Genomic DNA, 13,101 nt, shown 5'->3' with positions numbered 1-13,101 from the left:
CCATTGGTTTTCATTCCTACCATGCCAACTTTTGAGCATCTTGGTACCTGGGCATAAAGGATGAGTACAGTGCCTGGGTAATGGCCTAAAGCTGTACTTCATCTGTCATTACTTAGCCAAGAAACCCTAGACTCAACACACACCATGAAAACACACACACACCCTCCCCCACCCATGCACACACAACAGGTGCTGCAGATGCTGTCATCAATCTTTGCAGCAGAAATGTCAAAGCACGGTGGCTTTTGTAATCAATTACGAGACCCTTCACAAGTAACATGTTCCCGATAACCCAAGCTTGTCAATGATTTACTAATAAATTAGATCAGATTCAAGGTTATCCCTGATAACACATCTACCACTCATCTGCATCTTGCGAAGATTTTATTGGCAAAGAAAGGAGCAAGGCGCTGGTGGCTGGCAAATGCATCTCTCCAAGGATTAACTCAGGAGCCCAGCATACACGCTGTTTTAGAATCAAACCATGCTAGGGGGAAAAAAGAGTCCAGGACTCCTAAGTTGGGGGTCTCCTTTCTTTTGCATCTCATCATTACAGCTTTCCAAGGCCTGTGTCAGCCTCCGCTCCCATCTAAGCTGTGGAGGCTGGGCCTCACTGAAGGGAACTTACCTGGGTTTGATTCCCAGCACTGGAGGCAGGAGAGGGGACTGGAGAAATATGTATAGTTATCTGGACAGGGAGGTTGGTACTGGTCTACATGACCCAGGAGTCCTTCCAGTCTCCAGACCTATGCTCTTCAATTCGGTGGCTACAACCTGCATACAGCTACTTAAGTAAGACTGAAATTTTAGCTCCTTAGTAGCAATGGCCACAGTTCAAGGGCTCACAGGATACACATGGCTAAGAGGCACCATGTTGGATGATAATCTCTGAGTGTCTCGGACCTTCAACAGAGGAGCACTCTCCCCATTCTAGAAAATGACTCCATGGAGTGCCAGACTTCTGTGGCCAGAAGGATCCCAAAGGAGCAGGCCAAGGTGCCAAAGTAGATCCCTTTCTCATTAATTACATCAAGAGCCTGACTGCACAGAAAGCAACAGTAAAACAAAGCAAACTGAGGTCCAGAAAAAGGGTGACAGGAAGACATGGCCCAGCCCTTCTTGTTCTGCACAGCACAAACATGAAGGAGCAGGACAAGAAGACAGTCAGGCTGCAGTGTATCCTTACAAGTGGCTTACAATTCCCTTACAAAAGGAAGCAGCGAGGAGAGACAGCCTCAGCTGAAAGGACCCTACCCCACATGTAACTGTGTTTCTTTTATAAAGGATCTGTTATAAATCTACAAACATCTGTTTTATCTATGAATAGAGCCTTCACCTAAAATACAATCAGTGTTGTTCCTGTTTGTGTGTGTGTGTGTGTGTGTGTGTGTGTGTGTGTATGTTCCTGTTCATTTAGACAGAGGACAGAGGCTAACCTTGGGTATCATTTCTCAAGAGCCTACCTTTTTTGTAGGCAGGGTCTTTTACTGACTGCAGCTCCTGATAAGGCTAGGTTAGCCCAGTGACTCCTAAGGATCTGCCTGTCTCAGCCTCCCCAACACACAACTTCACGCCTCACTATGTATGTGAGTGCTGGGGATTAAACTAAGGTCCTCATGCTTGTGCAGCAAGCATTTTACCAACTGGGTCCATCTCCAGGCCTCCTGGTCTAAAGGATTAATTGTACTACTTGGTAGCAATGCAATTACCCACCCATACCACCAACTCAACAGTCCCAGAACTCAAATGTATGTTTTGAAGTGCAGACTCAGGATAAATCTGCGTAAGTTGTAGAAGTCACATTTCAAAGGTTAAGACTTATGCATGCATGTGCGCGCACACACACACAGAGAAATGGCTCCACAATGAAGCCACAGGCAAGTACAGGTACAGCAGCTGCCCCCCATATTCCAGGTGGGTTCACCCCACTCTTCCTGAGCATGCACTTTACTGAGCTGTGCTACTGTGCTCAGTAAACTGTCAGCTGTATGGCTATGAAGAGAACCAAAGAAGGGAGTTGGACGTAAAGATACTCTTTCTTTAGGATAAGCTCCACAGAGCTGAATGTAGTATTCCAGAAGAGACAACATCATGGAGGAAATGCTTACCTCCAAAGGCAAGGAGGAAGATCTAATAAAGGCTTACCTTATCAACCCTCCCTCAGCTCTTCCTATATTACAGTCTAGAAGATACTACATTTTCCACGTGAAAACACAGGGATGGAGACATTAAAGAACAAACCTAAACAGTAAGCAGCAGAAGCAAGCTACAGACCAGGCTTGTAGCTCCAAGGCTGTGTTCCCAGCCCCTCACTGTTCTGCCTCATCACCTCTTCTGCAAAGAAAAACAGCCAACTCTCACTAGCTGAATACACAGTTGGCCAAAATATTGGGGATGTAGCAAGGTCTAGCAGACATCTCCTGGGTGATGCCTAGGCACACTGCTTCTCAATTTCGTATACATATATAACCTATTAGCAAATGCATTCGTGTATATAATTAATATATGGCAATAGTTAATTTTTAAAGCAAATATACTAAAAAAGCTAATTTAAAAAGATATCAAGTAATGAGAAATAAAGATATGGAAATACAGCAAAAAAAGGAACATTCTCTCATCTTCTCCCCCTAACCCTCCACATTACCCCTCAAACACAGACAAACCAGGAAGCCATTCCCTCCCTAGTCTTCTTTTGGGTGCACACAGCAGCATCTTCCCCATAAAGAGTCTACAATGCCCTTCCTTTGACCTTCAGCCCAGCAACCCTGAACATGCATTCGTCTCAGTGTCCTGGAAGTGCTATGACAAGACCTGGTTCCCCAGAGTCCAGCAAGTGGCTCTGGGCACAATGGTCCAAAATGACCATGTCAGGGCTCCCCAAGCATTCTTAAGGAACATTTCTACCATAGAATAGGAAGAGGTACAAAACAGGTATGCCTATATAGTGTGTGTGAGAGTGTGTGTGTGTGTGTGTGTGCGCGCGCGCGCGTGCGCGCGCGCGTGCGTGCTCGTGCACGCACGTGGATGTCAAAGGCCGACATCGGGATGTGTGCATGCATGTGTGTGTGATTCCTGTGTGTATACAAATGTCAGGCCATGCTTGCCATGTTCCTCAATTACTTTTCCACTTTGTTCTTTAAACAGCATTGTTCCCTCAGACCAGAGCTCATCACACTAGCTAGGCTGGTTGGCCAGCAAGTCCCTGAGATCCTCCTGTCTCCACCTACTGGTGCTGGGGATATAAACACATGCTGCTGCACCTAGCATTTTATATAGATGCAGAGGATCTGAACTCAGATCCTCATGTTTGCAAAGCAACCACTGCACCATCTCCCCAGACTCGCCTACATACTTCTTAAAACAAAAGACAGGAACGGAAATCATCACCAAGCTACAAGACCTAAGGATTCTTTTCACGTAGATGCTCATCAGGTTCTACTGCCAGTCTATAGACCTAAATGGCGATAGTTTTCCTAAGTCCTCCACAATATGCCCAGCCTCCTGTGAGCACTTTATAAACAAAATACTGTAATTAACCTTGGGACCATTGGAAACCACATGTACAAACAGACTAAATTAATATTTACAAGATCAAACAGGATAGCAGAGACGATTAGCTCAAGAAGGATTTAGATGTGGGTCAACTCATACTGCCAACCACAAATGAAATCTGCTATTAAGATGCCTCAGACTCACTAAAGCACAGATAAGCCGCTTCCAAGACAGAGCATTACAAAGGGAACGCCCTTTGGACTAACATCAGCGCAGAGAAGACGCCTCACTACCAACCCGTTGCTGGAGCCAACAGAGCAGCCAAGGCCATTAGATCTGCAGACAATGCAAAACCTATTAGTCAAACCACAGCACAGACCACTCATACTGAATGATGTTGCTGAGAACAGCAACTGGTTACTGAGCCCTTACTATGTCCCAAGTGCCCTCTAACAATTCTATGAATCGGTAAGGTGGTTAGCCCCATTTTTCAGATGAGGAAGCAAAAAAGAGAGGAAATCGAGTGGACCAGGACATCCAGGAAGGGAAGAGCAACACCAGAGGCTAAACCTGGCACCTGCGTCCATGTGCTTGCTCATCACGTCTGTGCTGTGCTCCAAGTCTGTTCTCTCAGATAAAACTGACAGCATTTCTTCCCGTTCCCCCCACAGTTACCAGGGCATATTGTTTACCTCACGCCTTTGTAAGGTAACCTCATTAGGGAGAACAAGTGCCAGCGTTTTTCACACCTCCTTACTCCGTCTCTAACAAACACTGCGCAGGTAGGCGAGATGCAATAATAAATCTTTCTGCATCTGTACAGTCTCCAGTTGGTGCCGTCCTAACCGGAAAATGGAAGATTAGAGCTTTAAAACAAAGGTTGACACCTGGCTAATAATTATGTTACAGCCAATCTCCTGTTCCAACAAGAAAAGAGGGTGCTGGGTCAGATGACCACCAATCCTCTCTTTAAAACTAGAATCAAAAGATCCTTCACTGGGCCCACAGTACTGTAAAATGAATGATTTTAATATAAACGTAAACAGGGAGCTAACCCAGCGGCTGCACATCTTTGCCTTTCTTAGTCCCAATAACCACACAGAGAAATCAATTTAGTTCGAGCTGCACCTCAATATCTAATCTGGCTACCTCCCAGCCATGATCCCAAATACTACCAGCAATTAGGGCTTCAGGTGTTTCTTCTCACTGTGTCTTCTTGGACTCTCTCCACCTGGAGATGGTAGCCCATCTCAATCTCTCTCCCTGTTTCTCTCTTTCTCCTCAACTAAGCTGAAGAGGTGTGACCTCAGAAGCACAGGGAAACCTTGTTCCACCACTACAAACAGAAAAGCCAACAGAGACACAATGAAACAGGGACGGGGGCCATGAGGCCCAGAAGCCAAGACCCACATTGGAGTTGCCATTAGGAGTCCTACATGGCCTTCCCTCTAGTTCCATAAATGCCCAGTGAATGTAACCCTTACTAAAAGACCTAGCCATCGGTAAACGTGAGCCTCAGACTGCATGCCTAATGGAATCCAAAGCCAACCAAGTCAAACAGGGTTAGAGGGCTGGTGCGGGTCTGGGAAGAGGAGGTAGGCCTCCACCATGGTACTGTCTGGTTTTAGGCTTCTAGTCTTTGTCTTCCCTGACCCTCTGCATCCTCACCTGGCAAACCAACAGGGACTGCCATGCTCAAAGGAGTTGATTCATAAGTCCCTAGGGAACAAAGGTCAAACACAAGAGTGGGAAATTCGCCCTACTATTATCAATTACTTCCACATGGAGTTACCACACTCAAAGGTGTGGAAGTGCTTGTGGTCCAGGAGGAACCACAGTTGGCACAGACCACACCCACACTCTGTATGTATGACGATCCAGTGGTCTCTTACACCTGCAGCCAGCTTTTTCCTGCCTGAAATAACCAGGAGTAACTTCAATGGGTCCTCCTCCAGCCTTACTTAGACATGCATAAATGTAAGCCAATGAGAAGGCTGGATTTCGTTTCCTAGAAACCAAACCAGCAAGTGACCGGCAAATTGAGCCAGGAACAGGGCTTTTCCAGCAGGTGGTCCCAAATCAACAGACTTCCCAAGTTTCTTCCCTCAGACTCACATTGTTACCACCTCCCTTTTGTCAGCATCTCCTTGAGGACAGCAGTGGAGACTGGGCTCAAGAGAACTGCCCTGGGGAAAAACTAGCTGCAATGATAAGCTTTTCCTGATGAAGTTAGAGGCTGTTGAGTTTCTTGATATGAGTGCTGGGAACTTAACTTGGGTCTTCTGGATCCAAGCAATTGCTCTTGTTTGCTGAGTCCCAAGAATCTTTTTTAATATCAAGAATTTAAAGTCTTGTACAGAAATGTTATAAGGAAAAACCTTCTATGAAGCCAAGTGAAGACATGCCGAATGTGTTCATTTCAAAGTCAGACATGACACATGGCTACAGGCACCGCACATCTTTTCCATTTTCTCAAGCAGAGTGTGTGTGTGTGTGTGTGTGTGTGTGAGTGTGTGTGTGTGTGTGTGTGTGTGTGTGCTGGTTGAGGGACTGGTCTCCCTCTTCCTACCTCCAAAAGCAAGGCTCACTGCTCATTTTTCTATAACCTGGGAGTTCACTTGAAGGTCAATGAAGAACAACAGCAAAAATACCTACATCTTCACAGCTTCAGTAAAACTGCCTAAAAAAGCTAAGATTGCATAGCCAACCCCCATCATCAATAAGTCATAATTCACTTATCCTAAAACCTGACATGGGAATGTCTCCCACCATGGACGGGAGGGGTGGTCTCAGAATTATCTGGCCGTGTCTTGCTTTCTCTGGTGGTTTCACAGCAGCACAAAAAAGAATGGCATGGCCGGGCGGTGGTGGTGCACGCCTTTAGTCCCAGCACTTGGGAGGCAGAGGCAGGCAGATTTCTGAGTTCGAGGCCAGCCTGGTCTACAAAGTGAGTTCCAGGACAGCCAGCAGGTCTATACAGAAAAACCCTGTCTCTAAAAACAAAAAAAACAAAAAAAAGAACGGCATGCCTTATAATCAGCAAACGCAGTAAATAAAACAGAACCAACTTTGAGGGTGCTCCCACATGCTACTCGCAGCCCCTCCCCATGCTTGCAAAGAACATAGGAACCTGCTCTAGTCCCATTCTGAAAATCCCACTTGACTCAAAGATTGAAGCAGCAGCAGCCAGCTACAAAACCTTACAGCTGGGAGAAAATGGAATTGAACTCACAGGCAAAGATAAAAGAGCCAGTTCTCTGCCCGAGAGACAGACAAACGGGATCAGAATCCAAAGCAGTGCTTTGCTTTTCTCAAAAGCTTTTAACTCAGACTAGAGTATTCACTTCGGAGCATCCGGTATCTCGGGGAAGACAAGAGAATAAGAAACACTCTCAAAAAGACTTCGGTGAAGAACCATGGACCAGCATGGGGCTCAGGAGGGGAGACAAGCTTCCACTTTAAACAGTAATTTGTGCATAATTATCCTTGCAGGTTGATACAAGATAGTTAGATTAAATAAATTAATCAAAGTACAAATTGTGCTGGCAAACTCCAGTGCCTAGCATCTCCTAAGGCCTATCTGCCAACTGCTCTGAGGCCAGGCCTCACAGTCACCAAATCAGAGCTGACAGCTAATGGGAGGAAGAGACACAATACCTGTGGAACCTGAGAGGCAATCTGAGGGGCGGGCCTAGGCGGGGCTCTGCAAAGCCATGACAATAGAAACTTTAAACACAAGGTCCATTACAGCCTGCACTCCCACAGCCATTTGCATGTGATGGATGGAAATAAATCCTCCAGAAAACAGCCATTAATATACCTTGGCCAACACAGCTCAGGCATCCTATCTATTGTACGGTGTTCCTGGGACACTTGATTTCCCACACCCTACCTCCTTGCTCCTACTGTGGGTAACACAGGTCAACACTCTTAGCACAGACATTCAGGAACACATCTCATCACTGCACTGGTAAGAGCTAACATGCCCATTCTTTACCAGTGTTAGCTCCTGGAATCATCACCAAGCCCTGATACAGTAAGAACCATGATGCCCCTAGTTAAAGATGTGGAAACTGAGAGTCAGAGCTACACAGCCTAGCCAGGGTCACGTGTTGAACTTGCTCTCCTTGCTGGGCTACCTGAGGAACTAGAAAAGAAGTCCGTTTTCAAGGTAGAAAATCATTAACAAAAGCAGTTAAAATATTGACCTCTACTTGTTTTTGTTTTTGTTTTGACATGACTTGATTAGTGTAAGAATGGTATGAGGAGGAATCTGGTCTCTGCCATGAAGCCAGACGGTAGAGCATGACCCTGTGACAAACACTACATCCAGCTCAGGATGCTCTTTCTCCAATAGCAGCCAGGAGAGTGGCACTTTCAGGGGAAAGGCACTGCACACTGCTTGGGTGTGCTGGTCCATCCCCAAAGCAGTGGCCATGCCTCTGTGGAACCTTCAGGACATGCTTCCTGCTCCTGCAGAGCCTTCATACAGTGCTTCCTAGTGTCATGCACTCTGCCAATCATGTATTGCTCGAGATTCCAACTTCAACATTTTGAAATATTCCTTTTTCCAGAGAAAATTATCCTGAAATGTCACATCTCCTAACAGCTGTTGATACTTTGGCCATCTTCATCGACTAAATGACAATACCAAACCCTTTCTGACAGAAAACCATTCCCATAGCATTAAGAGGAATTAAAAGAAAAAGAAAAGATGGGCGCAAAGCAGCCTGGGCGAAGTCTTGAGAGACACAGGATGAGCCTCAACTTTGGAAATGATTTCTCTAGCAGAGAGAGGAAGCCAGGGCCAATAAGTCGAGGTCATCTTACTGCAGTACACTTCTGTTGCTCCTGCCCTGAGCCTACAGCAGGGTCTTAGGCAGCCCAGTGAGATCCAGAAGGGGTGCACTGATGGAACAGGGATCATGTCTACATCTATAGATTTGTTTGGGGAGTAAGTTTTTTACATGTATGTTGATAGTAGTTTGCAAGTTAAGTTTTGTTACAGTGTGTGTGTGTGTACATACCTGTGGAAGCCAAAAGACAACTTTAGATATCATATGTCACTCCTCAGGTAGCACTTACCTTGTTTTTTTAAGATGGGATCTCTCACTAACCTGGGACTCATCGAGCAGACCAGGCTGGCTGGCCAGCAAGCCTCAGGGATCCTCATGAGGTGTATGGTGGTTTGAATAGGTTTGGCCCTGTAGATTCATGAGTTTGAATGCTTAGCCTATAGGGAGTAGCACTATTATGAGGTGTGACCTTGTTGGAGTAGATTTAGCTGTGTTGGAGGAAGTGTGTCACTGTGGGGGTGGGCTTTGAGGTCTCCTATGCTCAAGCTCTGTCTAGTGTGGAATTCCAATCTCCTCCTGGCTGCCCTCAGATCAAGATGGAGAACTCTTGGCTCCTCCAACACTATATCTGCCCGCATGCTGCCATGCTTCCTGCCATGACAATAATGGACTAAACCTCTGCAACTGTAAGCCAACCCCAGTTAAATGGTTTTTGTTTTGTTTTGTTTTGTTTTATAAGAGTTACCCTGGTCATGGTGTCTCTTTACAGCAATGGAAACCCTAACTAAGACATGGTATTTCTTTAACTTCTACTTTACCCTTATCCTGTCCTTTTCCTATCTACCTTAAAATAATCAAGACAATTTGCCTTCTGTTTATATCCCCAAAGTAGTTTTAAAAACAACAACAACCTTATATGCATTATCCTTCAGCAAGCCTCCCGTGAGTGGAATGCATAAACCAAAGACAGATCTCCTACAGCTGTCAGAGACCCCCAACCCACCAACAAATGAGGACCTACCACGGTTCCCCGTTTCTGTCTCTCAAAACTGTGGATATGAAATGCCACTTTCCCAGTAGGAGTTGTCCTTGTTGGTTTGTTTTCTTCTGATGAGCTTTGCTGGACACCAGAAATACAAGGTCAAACAGGATGGCACGGTCCCCAGTCCTGGTCCAGTACCTAGAGCTCAACTGAGTCAGGTCATAACGACATCATCACGGGGAGAGCAGGTAGCAAAAGCTCACAGAGGGGCATCTCACCCCAGCCTGTGGGGTCAGAATTTTCCCAGTGTATGATTCTAAACAAACACACAAGAGAGGAACTCTTTTTTTTTTTTTTTTTTTTTTTTTTTTTTTTTTTAAAAAAAAAAAAAAAAAAAAAAAAAAAAAAAAAAAAAAAAAAAAAAAAGAAGAAAGAAAAGGAATTGGAGTCCACTGAAGCAGAGCATGGGACATCAGGGTGCTTATGAGTACCACAGGGTGACCAGGCGCCAAGCTGGAGAACAGCTGAGACAGCCAAGGACTGTCAGTGCACAAGAAGTCCTTAGCCAATCTTAGCAGAGCTATATTACCAAACCTATGTTCTGAAAGACCACTCTGCTGCAGTGTGGGGTAGACAGGAAAGTCAGGGAGGCTGGTAGAGACTGCTAACAAGCAGTAGTGCCTTGCTCCTGGCAGCAAACACTTCCTGTGCCTTCTGAGGCTCTCTGAGAAGCACACTGAGGCCACAGAAAACTGCAGACACTGTCAATGTTCCCCTAGGACCAAGGTGAAGGGGAGATTGGGCAGAGGAGCTTCTGCTTCCCAGGGGCCCCCAAGGCTGTGACACTGCTCCTGGAAAGCAAGACATGCCATGCCTACAATAGTTAAGCAACTGGCAAAGATGCTTCTCTCCTAGGGGGAGGTCACAACAGGAAAGGCACCATCCGCAGGAGAGAGACACATCTGCTAGGAAATGACTACATTCGAGCTTCAAGGGCAGAGGTCCCCAAGTACACTGTTGTGGCCAAGGATGCCTGTGAGCTGCCAGCAGGACACTGTGGTTGCTCTGTCTGTGAAAACACCACAGTCCCAATGACTGAGTGCACACACGCAGAACCAACACAGCTGCTCTGTTAAAAGCAAAGGGTTGAGAGTGGAGGCCGCCACACCCACTGCTGGCTTTTTAGGTTGCTATTTTTTTTAATTTTGTTATCCCACTGTGGTAGTTTAAATGAGATGTCACCTATAAGCCTTAGGCATTTAATACCTGGTATCCAGCTGAAGGCTGTTAGAAGATTAGGAGGTGTGGTCTTGCTAGAAGTATGTCATAGGGGCAGGCTTTAGAGTTTCAAAAAACATAGGCCATTCTGAATTAGCCCTCTCTGTTTCCTGTCTGCAATTCTAGCGTGAGCTCTCAGCTGCTGCTCCAGGTGCCTGCCTTCATACCACCATCCTGGACCATAACCTTCTGGAAGCCCCAAATAAACCCTTCCTTCTATAAATTGTCTTGGTCATGGTATTTTATCACAGCAATAGAAAAATAACTAAGGCCGGGCGTGGTGGCGCACGCCTTTAATCCCAGCACTCGGGAGGCAGAGGCAGGAGGATTTCTGAGTTCGAGGCCAGCCTGGTCTACANGATTTCTGAGTTCGAGGCCAGCCTGGTCTACAAAGTGAGTTCCAGGACAGCCAGGGCTACACAGAGAAACCCTGTCTCGAAAAACCAAAAAAAGAACGAAAAAAGAAAAATAACTAAGACAGCCCCACCCGAGTCTGAGGGTCATTGAGGGAACACTGAGGGAAGGGAGGGAAAGAAAACGGAGACCTACTGAGTGCCTACAATGTGCCTATCCTGTGCTTGGTGCATTCCCTCCTGGAAAAGAAGTGTCTTCAGACTCACTCTGTGCAAGAAGACAGTGAAACTATCCCAGTGGTTTAAACAGGAAAGCACACTCCTGTTTCTTTGGGGCTTCCAGAGGGTTATGGTCCAGAATGGTGGTATGAAGTTATGGTGGCAGGCACCTGGAGCAGCAGCTGAGAGCTCACAGCTAGAATTGCACACAAAATCCTTCAATGGTGGCCCAACTACTTCCTGTTCATTGGAGAGTCTGAGAGTCCAGTTTCTCTGGATGCTCAGATGAGTCCAGCTTATCCTAGAAGCTATGGATGACATGGTGGCTTGAATTGATACATTCAATTCAAGGAAACAGGCTGAATTATAAAATGTAATTTTAAATGGGAAGGCAGGGCCAAGGAGATGCCTCAGTCAGTAAAGTGCTTGGCTTAGAAGCATGAGAACCTATGCTTCATGCCTAGAATTCACATTTGAAAAGCCAGAAATGGTAACTGTAATCCCAGTGCTGGGGAAGATTCCTAGGGCTTACTTGCCAGCCAGTGGGAGAAGCTCAAAAAGTGAGCAGTGCCTGAGAAACAACACCCTCTGGCCTCCACACAGGGGCACACATGTACACATACAAGAACACAAACAACACACAACACATGCACACACACACACACTACACAACTAGTGAGGCCAACAAAGCTCCCTTGGGTGGATCGCTGGATGGAGAAGCAGATGGGCAGTCGGGCAACTGGAGACCCCGGGTAGAGGATTGAACTGGGACAAAAGGCTAGTGGACACATGAGCAAGATTCCCCTTCAGGACTCCCAGCATCTAAAGGAGACCCAAACAGACTCAAATGAAAATACAGTCATCCCCATAACTATAGCTCAGCTTTCCATAGTCTCAGTTATCCACAATCAGCAGCAGTCTGGAAATGTTGAGTAGAAAATTCTAGAAGTAAATAAGTCATAAGATTTACATTACATGCTATTCTCGGTAAAACTGTGGTGGTGGTGGTGGTGTGAGTGAGAATGGCCCCCATAAGCTCTTATGTTTGAATACCTGGTCCCCCGTTGGTGGAGCTATTTGGGGAGTATTGGAGGGGTGGCCTTGTTAGAGGAGGGGTGCAGGCACTGAGGTTTCAGAAGACTCCCACCATTCCCGCTGTGTCCTCTCTGCTTCCTGCTTATGGACGGACCAAGATGTAAGCAGGCAGCTGGCCCCGCTTCCATGCCTTTGCTCTGTCACAATTGACTCTCTGCCGTCACAAGCCCCATTAAATGCTTTCTTTTATAAGTTGTCTAGGTCATGGTGCATGGTGCAATATAAATATAACTAATACAGAACTGTGGCCACTCTCCTGAGGATAGCCTGTTTATGAGGATAGTCCTCACTGTTTATGCTACCTACCTAGGGTGACTGCTGTGCTCATTGAGTAAGAGAGCAAAGCACAAGAGATGCTGCTGATTCAGATATCCAAAAAAAAAAAAAGCTATAAAGCTGCAAGTAAAGAGGCAAACGCTCTTGGCTCAACAAGGAGAGAGAGGGAGGGAGAGGGACAGGGAGAGGGACAGAGGGAGAGGGAGACAGGGAAAGGGAGAGGGAGGGGGAGGGGAGGGAGAGGAGGAGGGAGGGGAGGGGGAGAGGGAGAGGGAGAGGGAGAGGGAGAGGGAGAGAAAATAAGCTGAAGTTTCTCAGATCTACTACAAAGAGCAACTCTCCCATTCATGAACTTCACAAGGAACCAGAACTCCACACTAGTCTGGTTGTGCCACCTCTAAGTACAAGAAAAGTATGACACTTCCTTCGGGTAGCAGAACTCAGCTCCACTGGGCTTTGGAAGGCTTCCCCTGCAGATGTGGAGCAACCATACAGGGAAGGGGTACACAGCACTGGCTCCTGGCTAAAGACAAAAGTGTGAGAAGAAGTTGGGACCCAGCAGTGGGACACTGCACTCTTGCTAGGTTAGCGAGCTGCACCCCAGACAGGG

General features: G+C 46.4%; 1 protein-coding gene across 3 annotated transcripts in view; it reads right to left on the bottom strand.

The window, feature by feature from the left end:
- The window catches only part of Med27 (mediator complex subunit 27), a 174,659-nt gene that overhangs the window by 149,256 nt on the left and 12,302 nt on the right, over positions 1 to 13,101 (bottom strand). The window lies entirely within an intron of this gene.

Source organism: Mus caroli, chromosome 2 (genome assembly GCF_900094665.2).
Source record: "Mus caroli chromosome 2, CAROLI_EIJ_v1.1, whole genome shotgun sequence".
Lineage (NCBI taxonomy): Eukaryota > Metazoa > Chordata > Mammalia > Rodentia > Muridae > Mus > Mus caroli.
The sequence above is the reverse complement of the archived record's forward strand: the minus strand, read 5'-3'. Positions and strand labels throughout refer to the sequence as shown.